The sequence below is a fragment of the Heptranchias perlo genome, chromosome 5 (assembly GCF_035084215.1).
Source record: "Heptranchias perlo isolate sHepPer1 chromosome 5, sHepPer1.hap1, whole genome shotgun sequence".
In the NCBI taxonomy this organism is placed as follows: Eukaryota; Metazoa; Chordata; class Chondrichthyes; order Hexanchiformes; family Hexanchidae; genus Heptranchias; species Heptranchias perlo.
The window spans coordinates 111,211,263-111,229,774 of record NC_090329.1 but is presented as its reverse complement, the minus strand read 5'-3'; the positions used below and the strand labels follow the sequence as shown (position 1 = coordinate 111,229,774).

Here is an 18,512-nt window from a genome sequence, read left to right as displayed (position 1 = left end):
CTCTCTCCCTAGTTACTCTTTTGCCCTTTATGTATTTGTAGAAGCTCTTTGGATTCTCCTTTGCCTTATCTGCAAAAGCAATCTCATGTCCCCTTTTTGCCCTCCTGATTTCTCTCTCAACTCTACTCCAGCAATCTCTGTACTCTTCAAGGGATCCACTTGATCCCAGCTGCCTATGCATGTCATATGCCTCCTTCTTCTTTTTGACTAGGGCCACAATCTCCCGAGTCATCCAAGGTTCCCTACTTCTACCAGCCTTGCCCTTCACTTTATAAGGAATGTGCTTACCCTGAACCCTGGTTAACACACTTTTGAATGCCTCCCACTTACCAGACGTCCCTTTGCCTGCCAACAGACTCTCCCAATCAACTTCTGAAAGTTCCTGTCTAATACCATCAAAATTGGCCTTTCCCCAATTTAGAATTTTAACTTTTGGGCCAGACCTATCATTCTCCATAGCTATCTTAAAACTAATGGAATTATGATCACTGGTCTCAAAGTGATCCCTCACTAACACTTCTGTCACCTGCCCTTCCTTATTTCCCAAGAGGAGGTCAAGTTTTGCCCCCTCTCTAGTCGGGCCATCCACATACTGAATGAGAAATTCCTCCTGAATACACTCAACAAATTTCTCTCCATCCAAGCCCCTAATGCTATGGCTGTCCCAGCCAATGTTGGGAAAGTTAAAGTCCCCTACTATTACCCTATTTTTCTTGCAACGGTCTGTAATCTCCTTACATATTTGCTCCTCAATTTCCCGTTGACTATTTGGGGGTCTGTAGTACAATCCTATGAAAGTGATCTCTCCCTTCTTATTTTTCAGTTCTACCCATATATTCTCAGTGGGCGACCCCTCGGATATATCCCCTCTCACTACTGCCGTGATGTTCTCCCTAATCCAGAACGAAACTCCCCCTTCTCTCTTACCTCCTGCTCTATCTTTCCGAAAGCATCTGTACCCTGGAACATTGAGCTGCCAGTCCTGCCCCTCCCTTAGCCATGTTGCCGTAATAGCTATAACATCCCAGTCCCATGTACGCATCCATGCCCTGAGTTAATATGCCTTGCCCATCAGACTTCTTGCATTGAAATAAATGCAGTTTAATCTAGACTTCCCTTGGTCTTTGCCCTGCTTTCTCAGACCATCTGTCCGGTCATGTTTTGTACACTCTCCCTTACTGCCTTTTATTTCTGTCACCACTTTACTTCCCATCCCCCTGCCACATTAGTTTAAACCCTCCCCAACAGCACTAGCAAACACTCCCCCTAGGACATTGGTTCCAGTCCTGCCCAGATGCAGACCATCCAATTTGTACTGGTCCCACCTCCCCCAGAACCGGTTCCAATGGCCCAGGAATTTGAATCCCTCCCTCTTGCACCATCTCTCAAGCCACGTATTCGTCCTAGCTATCCTGTCATTCCTACTCTGACTCGCCCGTAGCATTGGTAGCAATCCTGAGATTACTACCTTTGAGGTCCTACTTTTTAGTTTAACTCCTAACTCCCTAAATTCAGCTTGTAGGACCTCATCCCGTTTTTTACCTATATCGTTGGTACCTATATGCACCACGACAACTGGCTGTTCACCCTCCCCCTCCAGAATGTCCTGCAGCCGCTCCGAGATATCCCTGACCCTTGCACCAGGGAGGCAACATACCATCCAGGAGTCTCGGTTGCGTCCGCAGAAACGCCTGTCTATTCCCCTTACAATCGAGTCCCCCATCACTATAGCTCTGCCGCTGTTTTTCCTGCCCTCCTGTGCAGCAGAGCCAGCCACGGTGCCATGAACCTGGCCGCTGTCACCTTCCCCTGGTGAGCCATCACCCCCAACAGCATCCAAAATGGTATACCTGTTTGAGAGGGGGATGGCCACAGGGGACCCCTGCACTACCTGCCTGCACCTCTTACTCTGCCTGGTGGTCACCCATTCACTTCCTGCCTGTACACCCTTTACCTGCGGTGTGACCAACTCGCTAAACGTGCTATCCACGAGTTTCTCTGCATCGCGGATGCTCCACAGTGAATCCACCCGCAGCTCCAGCTCAGAGTAATGCTTACTCTACTTTTCTTTTCCAAAGTCATTGAACATGTTTCCACCTTCCATATCCACACCCATCTTTTCTGAAATTCCTTATTTGAATTTCTCCGATCAGGTGTCCGCCCGGGCCACAGCACTGAAACGGCCCTAATAAAAGTCACGAATGACATCCTCTGTGATTGTGACTGTGGAGGGCTATCCTTTGTTGTCTTCTCTACAGACGTTAACATTATCAATCACATAATCCTCTTCCAAAATCTCTGTTGTCCAGCTCAGTGGGACTGCCCTCACTTGGTTTCACTCTTGCCTGTCTAATCATCTAATCATAGCTGGATCTCTCCAGCAGTGTTTATTCCCAGCCCTACACCATTACCACTGGAATTCCCCAAGATTCTATCCTTGGCTCCCTCCTCTACATGCTGCATCTTGGCAACATCATTCAAAGAAATGGGGTCAGCTTCCACAAGTCTGCTGATGACACCCAGATCCACCACTGATTGTCCAATGTCCAGTCTTGGATTAACCGCAATTTCTTCCAGCTAAACATTGGGAAGACAATCTTCAGGCCCTGCCACAAACTCTGTACCCTTACCACTAATTCCATCCCATTTCCTGGCCACCTTCTCAGGTTGAACCAGACTTGTTTGCAACCTTGGCATCCTATTCCAAGTCCATATCCTCTCCATCACAAAGACTGCTACTTCCACCTCTATAGCATCAACTGCCTCTACGCCAGCTTCAGTCCATTTGCTGCTGAAACCCTCATCAATGCCGTTGTCACACCAGATTTGACTATTCTCCCATCCTCCACTCTATAAACTTCAACTTATCCAAAACTCTGCTGCCCATACCCTATCCTACACCAAGCAACACTTACCTATCACCCCTACCCTTGCTGATCCACATTGGCTCCTGGTCCCTCTAATTTAAAATTCTCATGTTCGAGTTTAAATCCCTTCATGGCCTCACCCTGCCCTGTCATTGCAACGTGCTCGGTCCCCAGAACTCTGCATTCCTCTGGTCTCTTTTGAAACCCCCCCCCCCCCCCAACTTGATAGCCCTCTATGCTCGTTAAACCTCTTTGCCTCTCCACCTCCATCTCCCCTTGACCAAGCTTTTGGTTACCCCTCCCAATATCATCTCCTTTGGTTTAGTGCCTAATTCTGTCTGAATACGCCTCAGTGAAGTGCCTCAAGACTTTTTTTTTAATGTCAAAAGCACTATATAAATGCAAGTTTTTGTTTGTTGTACTTTTAAAAGACCATTTTATCTTGCTTCAATATAATTGCAATAAACTTTAAGTTGGCAATAATCATCTTTTATGTAGAAGTAAATAGGTTTTAAATACCAGTAGTAAAAAGGCCATTAAAAAGGCATGGGATTTGGGGTTTTAAAGACAGGGGCATTGAACGTAAGATGTTGAATTTGTACAGGAAACTGTTTAGGCCACAAGAGCAGAATTGCATGCATTTCTGGGTACACATTTCAGGAAGGATATTAGAACCATTGAAAGGGTACAGCAACGATTTATTAGAATCCCAGGAACAAGAGGTTATAATTATGAAGAAATGCTAGAAAAATTAGATTTTCCCTCCACTGGAAGAGAAGGATCGAAAAGGTTTTCAAGATTACAGAGGTAAACAGTGAATGATTGTTTCCATGAGTTGGCAGATTCAGTAACAAGGTGGCATAGACGCAGATCATCATAGGAAAAATTAAGGGGGAAGTCAGAAGAATTTTTCACACAACCTTATTGGAATATGGACTGCTTTACCACAAGTGAATATTGGGACAGAAACTATCATTTAAAGCAAACTGAATAAATGTTTGAAAAGGTACATAAAAGGATATATGGTAAGGGTAAGGAAATGGAATGAAAGTAGATAGCTCCAGTTGAAAAGCTAGCACCTGTACAGGGCCGATATGTAAAAAAGGTAACCTGCTGTGCCATAATTCTTACGATCTACCATTTAGAATAACCTATGAACAGACTTTATACGTGAAAATGATTACTATTAGAGACTAAATTCATTTCAATATAGTGTTATCAAGCTTTATTTTACATGCGCACTCTTCTTCTAGAGCACAGATTAATGAAATACACAGGGCAATACATACCAATAATTTATGCAATAAAAAAACCTGCAGTTCAAGAGAACCTTCCTTTTCCTGTCAAAACTATCAAATTTACAGTGGGTGGGGGGCAGGGGAAGAAGGTAGTATATTCATTTGTCTCATCATTATACAATATACCTTTTCTCAATATAAATTGGTTTCATGTACTTCATGCATTCCAAGATATGCACTTAAAATTTTTTTTAGGACATTCACAGCTCAGTTTTAATCAATGCTAGACACCACAAACTCTGAATGATGGGTGCAAGCTGAATTGATCTATGGACAGACGTAACTATAAAATATTACATGGCATGTTTCGGAAACTTGGACTGTGGCAGTTTCTCAGCGGATATATCAAACTAAATACATTTACCTGACAGGCAGGTGGTAGGTAATGTTAGCTATTTTATGGCGAGGTATAACAGCAATTTGGCCACAAAATCTAGTCTTATGCACAGTGCACAATAGTAAAGTTTAGTAAATATGGTATATATAAATCATTTAAGTATAAAAAGTTCATCAGATGTTAGTGCTAAGGAAATTTAAAATTAAGCTAATTTTAAAAGCTTAAAAAAGTGAATTTATTTTCATTTTCCATCCTCATTTAAATTACTCATCACCTCCACATTTATACTTAAACCACAAAGGGTGAATGTGCATTTACCGTGAATCCCTGCAATTCCCTCTCTCCACATCCTGAGATGCTAGCCTGAGACTTGTCAAACATTCTGGCCTGGATGAGAACTAACACTGGGTGATCAATTCAGTTGTAGTAAGATTCCAAACAGACAATAGCAGTGACATAAGCATTTTAATTGCAATTCTACCATGCAGCTTTAAGAAAACTGACGTGTGCAGAACTGTCTGGCAGAATACTTGGTTTAGAAGTCACTTAAATACTATGACTTAAGTGGAAAAGTTAAACAAAAACACAAGTAAATGGCAGGAATGAATATACTACCTTAAACCTCATTTACATTTGATGAAAACAATTCAATTGCCATAATTGATATGCTATCGTTCTACAAATACAATAGCACATAATTCACACTTTTGATGAATTGCATGATGAAAAGACAAGAATCCATTCATATGAGACAGGTAAATGATACAACAATATTCCATTACATTTTGTTTCACTGCTAGCTCCCCAGGGGCATTGACGTCGATGAGCGTGACTGCCTGGAATTTCATGCAATGAACTCTGAGACAAACTGCTAATTTACTTACTAAACAGTCATGCATAATGATTTGTCTCTGCCCATAATAAAATATAAATGTGCATTACCCTATTGTACAAAGAGGAAATCTTACACGTTAGTTTGAAATATGCATAAATTGGTGCAATCTGAGCTGCTCTGTATTTATATAGAAACTCTTCAAAAAGGTGATCAAGAAGGGTACACACACTACAATAAAACTTTCAATAAATGTACAAATGTCATACAGAAATGCAATATGCAAAACAATTTACTATATAAGTATAAATGTACCTACAGAAAATAGACCACCACATTAAAGCCGACCAATGATGATTCTGTTCAGAAGGGAGGCAGTTTGTTACCTGATGATATGATTTGTCCTTGTATCAAATCAATCTGTACTCAAAGAATGGGGAAGAAAATGGAACAAAAAGGATTTAAAAAAAAGACACACACCCTGGAAAGTTTTCTACAACGATGATGGATGTGTATATAGGTCATGGTCTCCAATCCTGTGAATACATTTAGATCTCAATCCATGCAGCAAAAATCACTTCAAAAAGGAAAATTATTTTGGCTGTTTTCTCTAAATGCAATAATCTGTAAACACATGAAAGTCAATACACTTTCTTCCCAACCACCTATCTCTCTCAAGATAAAGATTTGTTCACAAGATTGGTCTGTAAAGCCAAGCAAAGTTTTACAGGCAGTGTTATTCCCAGGCTAGATACAACGTCAACACACTAATGCTCTTATCCCCCCCCTCCCCCCCAAACAAACTGGGCACCCTGACACTCCTATTATAGAAGACCAAATAAAGTTGGGCCACAAATTGGAAGGGTTCATTCAAACTCGCGCTTCAACTTCTGTGAATAAGTTCATGCAGTTTCAAATTACTTAAAATGCCAGTTAATTAATCGCATATTAGCAGATTAAAAAGGATAAAAACCTTCATCTGTGTAATAAGTCTTCTGGCATTCTGACAATGCCAATTCATTTTGCTTCATTCTGTCAGTATACATGTTCATTTCCTCATTAATATTCATGCCTTTGATGGCACTATTCATCAGTCCCATTCCATCAACACTTCAATGATAGCTATACAATGGAGGCCATGGGCAGATGCTGCTATCAGACATAAAATACTAAAAATTAAAATATGCACCTACCCGTATCAACCAACAATTTATATAGGGCTAAAGATAATGGGATACAGGGCAAACTATACAGCTTACACAATGGGATTTCCTTTTTAGACACACTTCAAGGTTCATTTTAAATGCAGATCGCATTCTTCTGGTTAACGTCTTTCATGTTGGTTGAGATGCAATTCCAAGAACTGTCCCCATTGCAGACGAAACAATGTCAGATTCACAGCTGTAAACTTACTATAATTCAATTCATGTTATCTTGATGACAGCAGATTTGGCAAAAGTGTTCAGTTCACTAACCTAGAGATGAAGGGAAAATAAAGTATTAGAATGACAAAAACTCACAAAAACTCATCTTCATTTCTTCTTCTCCCCCAACTTCTCCAAAATTACATTCATACCCACCTTTAGATAACCAAGCAGGAATTCACTGATTCCAATAAGCCAAATAATTCATTGTATGAAATGACCTTTCAGACAAGCCACTACAAATGCAAAACTTTCTTTTGACTGCTACAAGGGAGCTTTGACAAACCAGTTTTCCCCCTATCGAAGAGAGCTAATTTAGATTTTGCTACTAAATCAATAAAAATACTGTACAAATTCAACCACAAAACTAATTTACAGACATTATTTTGGTCTCCAAGGTATCAGCTTTGGCTCAGTGGCACCATTCTCAGCTCTGTCAGAAAGTTGTGGGTTCAAAGACCCACTCCAAGAGACTTGAGCACATAAATCTTGGCTGAAACCTCAGAGCAGTACTGAGGGAATGCTGAGAGAGGGTGCCATCTTTTGGATGAGATGTTAAGCCAAAGCCCCATCTACCTTCTCAGGTGGACATAAAAAATCCCATGGCACTATTCAAGAACAGCAGGGAAGTTCTCCCTAGTCTCCTGGAAAGTATTTAACGCTCAACCAACATCACAAAAACAGATTATGTAGTCATTATCTCATTACTGTTTACGGGAACTTGCTGTGCGCAAATTGGCTGCCACGTTTCCTACATTACAACAGTGCCTTCAATAGTATAGCCTTTTCAAAAAGCCTTCCTGGATTTTCAGAAGGCACAGCATAGTAGACTCATGACTAAGGTTAGAGTCAGGGGACAAGTAGCATAATGGATAGCAAGCTGGCTACAAAACAGAAAACTGAGAGTAGGGGTTAAAAGTAGTTACTCAGTCTGGCAAAAGGTGGGAAGTGGTGTTCCACAAGGATCGGTGATGGGACCACTGTTGTTCATTTACATAAACAATTTGGATTCGGGAATCGGAAGTACAATTTCAAAATTTCCGGACGACACCAAATTGGGGGGGGGTACAGTTAATACTGAGGAGAACTGCGACAAAATACAGGAAGACATTAATAAACTTGCAGAATGGGCATGTAATTGGCAAATGAGTTTCAATATAGTTAAGTGTGAAGTGGTACATTTTGGTAGGAAGAATAAGAAGAATCTAAATGGGGTCGAGGAGCAGAGGGATCGGGGGGGGTACAGATAGACAGATCACTAAAAGTAGCCACACAGGTTAATAAGGCCATTAAAAAAAAACCAAGCACTGGGGTTCATTTCTAGAAGGACAGAATTGAAAAGCAGAGAAGTTATGTTAACCTTGTATAGAATCTTGGTTAGACCACACTTGGAGTATTATGCACAGTTCCGGTCTCCATATTGTATAAAAAGGATATGGAGGCACTGGAGAAGGTGCAGAAAAGATTTAGTAGGATGATACCAGAACTGAGAGGTTATACCTATCAGGAAAGATTGAACAGGCTGGTGCTCTTCATTCTAGAAAAGAGAAAGGGGCGACCTGATCGAGGTCTTTAAGATTATGAAAGAGTTTGAGAGGGTAGATGTAGAGAAGATGTTTCCACTTGCAGGGGAGACCAGAACTCGGGGCATAAATATAAAATAGTCACTAATAAATCTAATAGGGAAGTCAGGAGAAATTTCCTTACCCAGAGAGTGGTTAGAATGTGGAACTCGCTACCCCAAGGAGCAGTTGAGGCGACTAGCATAGATGCATTTAAGGGGAAGCTAGATAAACACACGATAGAGAAAGGAATAGGCAGAAATGCTGATAGGGTTAGATGAAGTAGGGAGGGAGGAGGCTCGTTGTTATAAACTGGAGAGCCAGGTAGTGAAGGATAGAATACTACAGCCTAGTCTTCAGTTGCTTCCAAGCCTTTATTTACAGAGATCCCCCTTACACACATACCACTCCATAGATGAGCTCTCATAGAAAGGATATGAGAGTCCCCAGTTGACATACCACCTGAATACAATTAACACTAATTGATATAAACCACGATACAATTAACACTCGTATGGAGCATAAACACTGGCATGGACCTGTTGGGCCAAACGGCCTGTTTCTGTGCTGTACATTCTATGTAATTCTACGTATTTCATTGGCTGTGAAGTGCTTTGGGACATCCTGAGGTGGCGAAAGGTGCTATAAATGCAAGCTCTTTATCTTTCTATATTTGAGGTAAATGTGATCGAGTACAACTTCCAAATACATTTATGCACTAGGATTGGAAAATAAAATTTGAAAATAATGTTGCTTTCAGACTTTTTAAGTCTTGACTGAGCTAGCCATAGGATTTTGGAGGCCCCAGAAAGGTTAGCCACAGAGCTCGCTACCCATGCTACCTACTTCACAGTAATCTTTTAAAAAAAATCTCAAATCTCATAAAATAACTGAAATACATTTCAATGAGGAAGAGCCCTTTATATAAAAGGATCTATAATAGTGTAAAGTAAATCAAATCTTCAATATCACTATAATATAAACCAACTTTAAAAAGCAATCTTCAAATAACCAACATTTCAAGCAATTATTTTAGAATAGTACTGTTGGAATATTCTTAAGTCACAAATCTGAGCTGCTACTAATGCAGGAAAATCATGCTTGGTAACCAACCGACTGCAAACACATGGTCAACGAATAAATTTGGGGAGACTGATATTGAGCTCCAACTCAACTCAAGGTGCTGATCATACCCACTAGCAAAGAAACCACACACCAAATCATAGTCAGTACTATTACCAGAGGTCTGACTCGAATAGTATCTTCAAACTCTCCACTTTTAGCATAGCATATTTAGATATTTGATGGTAAACCCCAATTGACCATCAGCACAATACACCCCTTTCAATAATGTTTTAGGACTACAGCATTTACTGTACAGGGACCCTTGCAGCTAAAGTTGCTCAAAGCTCGACACCTCAAATGAAACACACGCATTAACCAGAAAAAAAAGTGCAATTTTAGACGCCTGTGCTCTCAATGTTAAGTGTCTACATCAATGCAAAACTCATGTTTTCAGCACTACAACTTTTATAAGTTGAACCAGTTTGAAATTAAACATCAGTGAAGAATTCTATAACTCACCAGCATGATGGCAAACGTATGCATTTGCAACCAATGGTTTTCCAGATAAATAGTTGCACTCATTTAGAAGAACTGTAGGACTGGTCAAGTTACCAATCAAGTCTTCTCATGACCTGATCAAGGATGGCGTTGAAAGTCATCTCTCAGATCATTTGTCTTCCTTTTTTTGTTTAACAAATGACAGTGCAGAGGACTTGAAACAGCAGAAACCATTAATCTGCACTATAGCATTTTCATTAAGCCAAAATTCAATTTTTGGAGGGGTAGGGTGGAGACAAATACCATACCTGTCAGCAAGTTGTATGGTGTCATTTTGGCCTCTCCATCTGAGAGATGGGAAAAGAAAAGTGAATAAAAGGAACCCATCCTTCCAAAATACTAAAAAACATCCACAACCTAAGCACTGCAATCTCCATTAATCCCTATTAATGGGGGCCTAAGTGGCAAAGAGATCAACATTTGCAGAACCTCATTCTGAATGCAGAAGACTGCTCATTGTAACATAGATGTGGAGATGCCGGTGATGGACTGGGGTTGACAAATGTAAGGAATCTTACAACACCAGGTTATAGTCCAACTGCTCACCTGATGAAGGAGAAAGCCTCCGAAAGCTTGTGATTTTCAAATAAAACAGTTGGACTATAACCTGGTGTTGTAAGATTCCTTGCATTGTAACATAGGAAGAAATTGGTGGACACAGTCCACTCAGAGTTGAACAATGAGTTAACCTAAAATCTTTCATATTGTTCAGTGCCAAATGCAGGTTCTGAGCACTGCAATAGTTCTGACAAATTCTCTGAGCTATTTTGACAAATGACTTGAGACCAAGTTCTGTGGGCTGACACAAGCATGGGGGTCTGATTCATTGGATAACAGATGTACTAACTGGTCTTGAAGAAGGGCCTAAAAGTTAAGGAATGCTAATTGCACCACCTCATCTAATCTGTGGCCAACTGGATTCTGACAGAACCCAGAGGCCTTGGACCCAAATGCCATCATTGTTGCGACTGTATTTGAAATACCACTGAATATGCTGCTCTCGGAGCCATTATACCTAGGCCAGAGCAAAGGTGTAACAAGGCTGCCAGCACAGAAAGCCATTCTATAAACAATTAGAGGTTTATGCAAAAAAAAACAGGAATGGCTCAGTATTGGTAGCTCCCTTCTTTGTGAAGTCAAGGATTTCTTGTGTTGAGAACTGAACAGCCATAGAAATAAACATCTTGTAACCAAGATTTGTTAGCACAGGACATTTTAAGAAGCACCAGTAAATGCAACATTTCATGGAATCATAGAAAGGTTACAGCACGGAAGGAGGCCATTTGGCCCATTGAGTCCGTGCCGGTTCCATGCAAGAGCAATCTAGCTGGTCCCACTCCCCTGCCCTTTCCCCGTAGCCCTGCAAATTTTTTCCTTTCAAGTACTTATCCAGTTCCCTTTTGAAGGCCACGATTGAATCTGCCTCCACCACCCACCCACCCCCCCCCCCCACCCACCCCCAGCAGTGCATTCCAGATCATAACCACTCACTGCATAAAAAAGTTTTTCCTCCTGTCACCTTTGGTTCTTTTGCCAATCACTTTAAATCTACGTCCTCTGGTTCTTGACCCTTCCGCCAATTGAAACAGTTTCTCTCTCTCTCTCTATTCTGTCTAGGCCCTTCATGATTTTAAATACCTCTATCAAATCTCTTCTCAATCTTCTCTGTTCCAAGAAAAACCCCAGCTTCTCCAGTCTATCCACGTAACTAAAGTCTCTCATCCCTGGAATGATTCTAGTAAACCTTTTCTGCACCCTCTCTAAGGCCTTCACATCTTCCCTAAAGAGCAGTGTCCAGAACAGGACACAATACTCCAGTTGTGGTCAAACCAGTGTTTTATAAAGGTTCATCATGACTTCCTTGCTCTTTGTCTCTATGCCTCTATTTATCTTCTCGTTTAAAGGGTATCAAAATCCCAGGGTGCAGAACAGCATCTAATTAACAGGTTAGAGCTCCGAGAGGTGAGGTGAATAAATAATTTCCATTTCAGACTTGAAATGTAAAAGGAAGTCATCCATTTGAGGCATACTAGTCTCTATGGTGCTGTGTCTCAAATTGGACACAAGTCTCTCTCAAATGCAAGAGATTTTGTGAACCTTAGACATTATGTATATATTAATGACCTGGACTTGGGTATAGAGGGTATAATTTCTAAGTTTGCAGATGACAAAAAAAAACTCAGATGTAGTAAACTGTCCACCAGACAGACTAGGAGGAACAGGCAGGCAGTGCAGGAGTGCCCTGGGAGTGTGGCACTCACAAACCAGTATTCAGCGTTGAATACCAGTGAGGCTGTTGACATCTCGGGGGAGTGCAGTCAGGAGCAAATCCACGCCACTGTGGGAAACTCGGCTGCACGGGGTGGGGGGGGCAAAAGAAATGCAGTTGTTATAGGGGATTCGATAGTCAGGGGGATAGACAGGTGTTTCTGCAACCGCTGATGTAAGTCCCACATGGTGTGTTGCCTCCCTGGTGCCAGGGTAAAGGATATCACAGAGTGCGCAGAACATTGGGGGGCGCGGAGGGGAATCATAGAATGGTTACAGCATTCAGCCCAAAGTGGCTGTGCTGACTCGCGACAAGAACAATCCAGCTAGTCCCACTTCCCCGCCCTTTCCCCATAGCCCTGCATACTTTTTTCACTTCAAGTACTTGTCCAATTCCTTTTGAAAGCCACGATTGAGTCTGCCTCCGCCACCCCCTCAGGCAGTCATTCCAGATCATAACCACTTGCAGTGTAAAAAAGTTTTTCCTCATGTCGCCCTTGGTTCTTTTGTCAATCACCTTAAATCTACGTCCTCTGGTTCTTGACACTTCCGCCAATGGGAATAGTTTCTCTCTATCTACTCTGTCTAGACCCTTCACGACTTTGAATACCTCTATCAAATCTCCTCTCAACCTTCTCTGATCTAAGGAGAACAAACCCAGCTTCTCCAGTCTATCCACGTAACTGAAGTCCTTCATCCCAGGAACCATTCTCGTAAATCTTCTCTGCATCCTAAGGCCTTCACATCCTTCCTAAAGTGCAGTGCCCAGAATTGGACACAATACTCCAGTTGTGGCCAAACCAGTGTTTTATAAAGGTGCATCATAACTTCCTTGCTTTTGTACTCTATGCCTTTATTTATAAAGCCTAGGGTCCCGTATGCCTTTTTAACCACTTTCTCAACCTGCCCTACCCACCTTCAACAATTTGTGCACATATACCTCCAGGTCTCTGTTCCTGCACCCCCTTTAGAATTGTACCCTTTAGTTTATAATTCCTCTCCTTGTTCCTTGCACTTTGCACTTCCCTGCATTAAATTTCATCTGCCACGTGTCCACCCATATCCTTACACCATTTTTAAACAAGGGTGTCACATTTGCAATTCTCTAGTCCTCTGGCACCATCCCCGTATCTAAGGATGATTGGAAGATTATGGCCAGCAATGTCCACCCTTACTTCCGTCAGCAACCTAGGATGCATCCCATCCGGACTGGGTGACTTAGCTACTTTAAGTACAGCTAGCCTTTCAAGTACCTCCTCTATCAATTTTTAGCCCATCCAGTATCTCAACTACCTCCTCTTTTACTGTGAAGAGCCAGAAGTCGTGGTCCATGTGGGAACCAATGACATAGGAAGGAAAAGGGTCGAGGTCCTGCAGTCAGAGTTTCAGGAGCTAGAGAGGAATTAAAAAGCAGGACCTCAAAGGTATTAATCTCCAGATTACTCCCAGTGCTACGTGCTAGTGAGTATAGAAATAGTAGGATAAGACAGGTTAATGCATGGCTGAAGGAATAGTGTAGGAGGCATTGGAATCAGTTCTGGGACAGGCGAGATCTGTTCAAGATGGACGGGTTGCATCTCAACTGAGCTGAGACCAATGTCCTTGCGGGGAGGTTAACTAGTGCCGTGAGGGAGGGTTCAAACTAATATGGCAGGGGAATGTGCAACAGGAGGAAACATTAGAGAGGAAAAGCAAGATGCACAGAGATCTGGGAGGGACAAGTAGCACTAGAGTAAAGAAAAGTTCAGAAATAGGAGGGATCAGATAGGGGGCAAATGTGAGGCAGTCTAAGATGAGATTGGAGTGCATGTGCATAAATGCACGCAAGCATGGTAAATAAGGTTGGTGAGCTGCAGGCTCAAGTTGTCAAATGGGACTACTGCAACACTGACTTGGCTCAAGAAGGGGAGGATTGGGTATTTAATATTCCTGGCTAAAAGGTATTCAGGAAAGATAGGTAAGGAAAGAGAGGGGCGGGGGGGGGGGGGGCGGGAGTATTGATCAAAGAAACTGTAAAGGGATGATGTAGTTGAGGGGTCAAAGACAAAATCTATTTGGTTAGAATTAAGGAACAATAAAGGAGCTATTACGCTACTGGGTGTGTACTATAGGCCACCAAATGGTGGGAAGGAGTTGGAGGAGAACGTTTGCTGGCAAATTACGAAAGATGCAAGAACTATAGAGTGGTGATGATGGGGGACTTCAATTATCACAATATAAACTGGCACAGCAATGGTATAAAGGGCAAAGAGGGGGAGGAATTCCTGAAATGTGTTCTGGAACAGTGTATTTCCAGCCCAACCAGGAAGGAAACAGTGCTGGATCTAGTTCTGGGGAATGAAGTGGGGCAGGTGGAGCATGTTTCAGAGGGGGAACATTTGGGGTACAGTGATCATAATATCATCAGGTTTAGAATAGTTATGGAAAAGGACAAGGAAAAATCAAATGTGAAAATGTGTAGGGAGGCAAATTTCAGTGAGTTAAAAACGGATCTTGCCCAGGTGGATTGGAATCAAAAATTGGTAGGCAAAACAATAATTGAACAATGGGAGGCCTTCAAGGAGGAGTTGGTTCAGATACAGAGTATCCTTACGAGGGGGAAAGGAAGGGCATCCAAAGCTAGAGCGCCCTGGATGACTAAAGATATAGATATTAAAATGAAACAGAAAAGGGAGGCTCATGATGGATGTTAGGTTCATAATACAGTAGAGAACCAGTCTGAATACAGAAAGTATAGAGGAGATCTAAAAAAGGGAATAAGAGGGACAAAGAGAGAATATGAGAATAGATTAGTGGCTTACATAAAAGAGAACCCAAAAATCTTCTATAAACATACAAATAGTAAAAGGGTAGTCAAAGGAAACATGGGACCGATTAGGGACAAAAAAGGAGATCTTCTTGTGGAGAGGGGGCATGGCTGAGGCACTAAATGAATACTTCGCATCTGTCTTCACTACAGAAGAGGATGCTCCCGTTGTAGCAGTAAAGGAGGATATATAGGGTAGGATAAAAATAGATAAAGTGGAGGCACTTAGAAGATTTGCAGTACTCAAAAGTAGAAAAGTCACCCGGTCCAGATGGGATGCATCATAGGTTACTGAGGGAAGTAAAGGTGGAAATTGTGGAGGCTCTGACTCTGGATCTTCCAATCCTCCTTAGGTATGGGGATGGTGCCGGAGGGCTGGAGGATTGCAAATGTTAAACCCATGTTCAAAAAAGGGGCGAGGGATAAACCCGGCAATTACAGGCCAGTTAGTCTAACGTCGGTGGTGGGGAAACTTTGGGACACAATAATCCGGGGCAAAGTTAATTGGCACTTGGAAAAGTATGGGCTAATAAATGAAAGTCAGCACGGATATGTTAAAGGAAAATTGTGTTTGACTAACTTGATTGAGTTATTTGCTAAAGTAGCAGAGAGGGTTGATGAGGTTAGTGCGGTTGATGTGTATATGGACTGTAAAAAGGCATTTGATGAAGTACCACATAACAGACTTGTTCGCAAAATTAAAGCCCATGGGATTAAAGGGACAGTGGCAGCATGGATACAAAATTGGCTAGGGGACAGAAAGCAGAGAGTAGTGGTGAACAGTTGTTTTTCAGACCGGTGGGAAGTATACAATGGTGTTTCCCGGGGGTCAGTATTAGGACCACTGTTCTTTTTGGTTTATATTAATGACCTGGACTTGGGTATAGAAGGTATAACTTCAAAGTTTGCAGATGACACAAAATTCAAAAACGTAGTAAACGTGGAGGATAGTAACAGACTTCAGGAGGACATAGACAGACTGCTGAAATGGGCAGACGCATGGCAGATAAAATTTAACGCATAAAAGTGTGAAGTGATACATTTTGGTAGGAAGAATGAGGAGAGGCAATATAAACTAAATGGTACAATTTTAAAGGGGGTGTAGGAACAGAGGGGCCTGGGGATGCACATACACAAATCTTTGAAGGTGGCAGGACAAGTTGAGAAGGCTGTTAAAAAAGCATATGGGATCCTGGGCTTTATAAATAGAGGCATAGAGTACAAAAGCAAGGAAGCTATGCTAAACCCTTATAAAACACTGATTAAGCCTCAGCTGGAGTACTGTGTTCATTTCTGGGCACCACACTTTAGGAAGGATGTTAAGGCCTTAGAGGGGGTGCAGAAGAGATTTACTAGAATGGTACCAGGGATGAGGGACTTCAGTTATGTGGAGAGATTGGAGAAGCTGGGGTTGTTCTGCTTAGAACAGAGACGATTAAGGGAAGATTTGATGGAGGAGTTCAAAATCATGAATGGTTTTGATAGAGTAAATAAGGAGAAACTGTTTCCAGTGGCAGAAGGGTTGGTAACCAGAGTTCACAGATTTAAGGTGATTGGCAAAAGACCCAGAGGCGACTTAGCTAATTGTAATAATTTGGAATGCAGTGCCTGAAAGGATGGTGGAAGCAGATTCAATAGTAACTATCAAAGGGAATTGGATAAATATTTGAAGAGACAAAATTTTACAATGCTATGGGAAAAGACCTGGGGAATGGGACTAATTGGATATCTTTTCCGAAGAGTCGGCGCAGGCACAATGGGCCGAATGGCCTCCTCCTACGCTGTACCTATGATATCTTTAGGAGTCACTAGCTGACAAACGAGGTCTTCTTTAATCTAGTGTTGGCTTCCCATGAATGATATAGATGGTGACAGTTTCTCATTTCTGATAGCTAGTTGTATGAAATTAACAGTACCCTGAGACACCTGAAAAAGAAAGCACAAGCGGGGCACGAGCGCCCGGGGGAGACGGCACATGTGCATGCGGGAGAGGGGACATGCGTGTGTGTGCGAGAGAGAGAGAGAACTGGCTGAAGATCTTAATTTAGAAAATATCTTACACAGAATGCAATGCAATGGTTAGCTCCCTTATGTAGTGGGGAGGGGGAGAAGAAAAGAGACTCAGGCTTGCCCCTTATAGTTTTAAGTTGAAGGCCATCCTCAGAAGTCAAACGTTAATAAAATGGATCTATAGTCTTAACTGACTCAGAATACCCTGCAACTTTCACATGACATGGTTGACATTCAATATTCATACTTCTTAAAATGGACAAAAATCAAAATAATGGATCTGAAGATGACTTCAACTCAGACATTTTTGATAGCTTGGAACTGCTGATAAAATCTGGAAGTAGGGACATTACTGGAGAATTATGAGGGGAATAAACAGGCATAGCACTTAAAAACATTTTTTAGGAATTAAATGATACAGTGCAAAAGGCAGTTAGTTCTTAATTTGCATACTGGGAAAGCAGATAATAAATCATCCATTGCCTGTTACTTTTCAGAACTTTAGCCAAGCTTGAGTTTTGTCATTTTATAGTTAATACTTTTACTAATGGATTTAAATGTTTGGCTACAAATACATACACCACCATCCCTCCAGAAAATATTGCACACTGCTCAAACTGGTAAGCATTAAGTCTTGTTTACACTGCTCTTGAAACATGGATAGTCAGTGGAGTCTCCAATGACACACAGAATCCAAAATAAAAGATGTCATGAGCCATTTATAGGAAGAAATAGTTCTCTACATTTCTGTGGGACCTTTTCAGTTCTCTGGAGACTGAAAACAGCAATTCATCTTCCGATGACTTGTGGAAGGATGCCAAGATCTAGCTTTGAAAACATTCTTTGCAATTTTGTGTCTTTTGAGTATCGACTAGTTTTGTAAATAAGACACCATTTAATTATTTAGAACATTTTAGAAACTAAAAAAAAACACGTTATACTCTCAAAAATGAAATTCAACTTCTACTGGTAACTTGAATTGGTCGAGGATTGTTCACAATTTTCAACTTGAAAAATTCTTACGTCTTCTCTGCCACATGACATTTGCATACTGAAAGCAGCAAAGCTATTTCATCCTAGGCCACATAAGCAGGTCAATAGGAGATCCACAAATCTACCTAATTTTAATTGCTACTCTGCGAAAGCAGTAAGTCTTCATTCAGTACCTGAGAATACTACAGGGACTGAAGAAATCTATAAAGCTCGAACACAATCTTAACATGATAGTGCTGAATTTTTTGTATTCAAAAGGATGACAGAACAGGCAAGTAGTTACAGACTCATGAGTTTCATTTCCATCCTGTATAAAACACTGAAACTGATAATCAGAAATAAACGAGGATTGGCTGTACAAAAATAACCTCGTAAACAGCGGTCAACATAAATTCAGAACAGGAAGATCCTGTCTAACCAACCTCCTCAACTTTATTTTTGAGCAAATGACAAACCAGGTAAATTGTGAAAAGCCCGACAGCATGGTGTACC

At 41.5% G+C, this 18,512-nt stretch overlaps 1 protein-coding gene across 1 annotated transcript in view; it reads right to left on the bottom strand.

The window, feature by feature from the left end:
* Positions 1 to 4,065: 4,065 nt before the first annotated feature.
* foxo3b (forkhead box O3b) overlaps positions 4,066 to 18,512 on the bottom strand; it is a 105,071-nt gene continuing 90,624 nt past the window's right edge. Inside the window, exon 3 of the mRNA XM_067984996.1 lies at positions 4,066 to 6,809. The gene's annotated coding sequence lies outside the window, so the exon portion shown is untranslated. The remainder of the gene's footprint in view (positions 6,810 to 18,512) is intronic.